Here is a 2,665-nt window from a genome sequence, read left to right as displayed (position 1 = left end):
ATGTCGTTTTTTCTCAAAATTTGGGACGACAGTATAGTATGTCGTTTTTTTCAATTTTCGACGACATAGTATAACATGTTTTTTTCCATTTTTCGAACGACATAGTATAGTATGTCATTTTTTTCAATATTTCGGACGACATACTATAGTATGTCGTTTTTTCTCAATATTTCGGACGACATACTATAGTATGTCGTTTTTTTCAATTTTTCGACGACAAACTATAGTATGTCGTTTTTTTCAATTTTTCGACGACAAACTATAGTATGTCATTTTTTTCAATTTTTCGACCACAGACTATAGTATGTCGTTTTTTCTCAATATTTGCACGACATAGTCGTCCGAAATACATACTATGGTATGTCGTTTTTTCAATTTTCGGACATGTCGTTTTTTCTCAATATTTCGGACGACATAGTATAGTATGTCGTTTTTTTCAATTTTTCGACGACATAGTATAATATGTCGTTTTTTTCCTTTTTTCGAACGACATAGTATAGTATGTCATTTTTTTCAATGTTTCGGACGACATACTATATTATGTCGTTTTTTTAAAATTTTCGGACGACATGTCGTTTTTTCTATTTTTTGACCACATATATATAGTATGTCGTTTTTTTCAATTTTTCATACGACATAGTATAGTATGTCGTTTTTTTCAATTTTTCGACGACATAGTATAGTATGTCGTTTTTTCAATATTTCGGACGACATACTATAGTATGTCGTTTTTTTAAATTTTTCGGACGACATGTCGTTTTTTTCTATTTTTTGACCACATACTATATATAGTATGTCGTTTTTTTTAATTTTTCGTACGACATAGTATAGTATGTCGTTTTTTTCAATTTTTCGACGACATAGTATAGTATGTCGTTTTTTCAAATTTCGGACGACATAGTATAGTATGTCGTTTTTTTCAATTTTTTGGACGACATGTCGTTTTTTCTCAATTTCGGATGACATAGTATGTATGTCGTTTTTTTCAATTTTTCGACGACATACTATAATATGTCGTTTTTTTCCATTTTTCGAACGACATAGTATAGTATGTCATTTTTTTCAATTTTTCGGACGACATATCGTTTTTTTTTTTTTGACCACATACTATATATAGTATGTCGTTTTTAAATTTTTCGTACGACATAGTATATAGTATGTCGTTTTTTTCCATTTTTCGAACGACATAGTATAGTATGTCATTTTTCTCAATATTTCGGACGACATACTATAGTATGTCGTTTTTTTCAATTTTCGTACGACATAGTATGTTGTATGTCGTTTTTTTCAATTTTTCGAACGACAGTATAGTATGTCATTTTTTTCAATTTTTCGACCACATACTATAGTATGTCGTTTTTTTCAATTTTTCGGACGACATACTATAGTATGTCGTTTTTTTCAATTTTTCGTACGATAGTATATAGTATGTCGTTTTTTTCTATTTTTCGAACGACATAGTATAGTATGTCGTTTTTTTCAATTTTTCGGACGACATACTTAGTATGTCGTTTTTTTCAATTTTTTGACGACATAGTATAGTATGTCGTTTTTTTCAATTTTTTGGACGACATGTCGTTTTTTCTCAATATTTCGGACGACATAGTATAATATGTCGTTTTTTTCCATTTTTGAACGACATAGTATAGTATGTCATTTTTTTCAATTTTTCGCACACATACTATAGTATGTCGTTTTTTTCAATTTTTCGGACGACATACTATAGTATGTCGTTTTTTTCAATTTTTCGTACGACATAGTATATAGTATGTCGTTTTTTTCAATTTTTCGAACGACATAGTATAGTATGTCGTTTTTTTCAATTTTCGGACGACATACTATAGTATGTCGTTTTTTCTCAATATTTCGACGACATACTTAGTATGTCGTTTTTTTCAATTTTTCGAACGATATAGTATAGTATGTCGTTTTTTTCAATTTTTCGGACGACATACTTAGTATGTCGTTTTTTTCAATATTTCGGACGACATAGTATAGTATGTCGTTTTTTCAATTTTTGGACGACATGTCGTTTTTCTCAATATTTCGGACGACATAGTATAGTATGTCTTTTTTTCAATTTTTCGACGACATAGTATAATATGTCGTTTTTTTCCATTTTTCGAACGACAGTATAGTATGTCATTTTTTTCAATTTTTCGGACGACATATCGTTTTTTCTATTTTTGAACACATACTATATATAGTATGTCGTTTTTTTAAATTTTTCGTACGATAGTATATAGTATGTCGTTTTTTTCAATTTTTCGAACGTCAGTATAGTATGTCATTTTTTTCAATTTTTCGACCACATATAGTATGTCGTTTTTTTCAATTTTTCGGACGACATACTGTAGTATGTCGTTTTTTTCAATTTTTCGTACGACATAGTATATAGTATGTCGTTTTTTTCAATTTTCGACGACATACTAAGTATGTCGTTTTTTTCAATTTTTCGAACGACATAGTATAGTATGTCTTTTTTTTCAATTTTTCGGACGACATACTTAGTATGTCGTTTTTTTTTTTTTTTCGACGACATAGTATAGTATGTCGTTTTTTTCAATATTTCGGATGACATAGTATAGTATGTCGTTTTTTTCAATTTTTTGGACGACATGTCGTTTTTTCTCAATATTTCGGACGACATAGTATAGTATGTTTT

This window comes from Poeciliopsis prolifica, unplaced genomic scaffold, assembly GCF_027474105.1.
Source record: "Poeciliopsis prolifica strain line A6 unplaced genomic scaffold, Auburn_PproV2 SCAFFOLD298, whole genome shotgun sequence".
Classification (NCBI taxonomy): Eukaryota; Metazoa; Chordata; class Actinopteri; order Cyprinodontiformes; family Poeciliidae; genus Poeciliopsis; species Poeciliopsis prolifica.
This window is presented reverse-complemented; position numbering follows the sequence as displayed.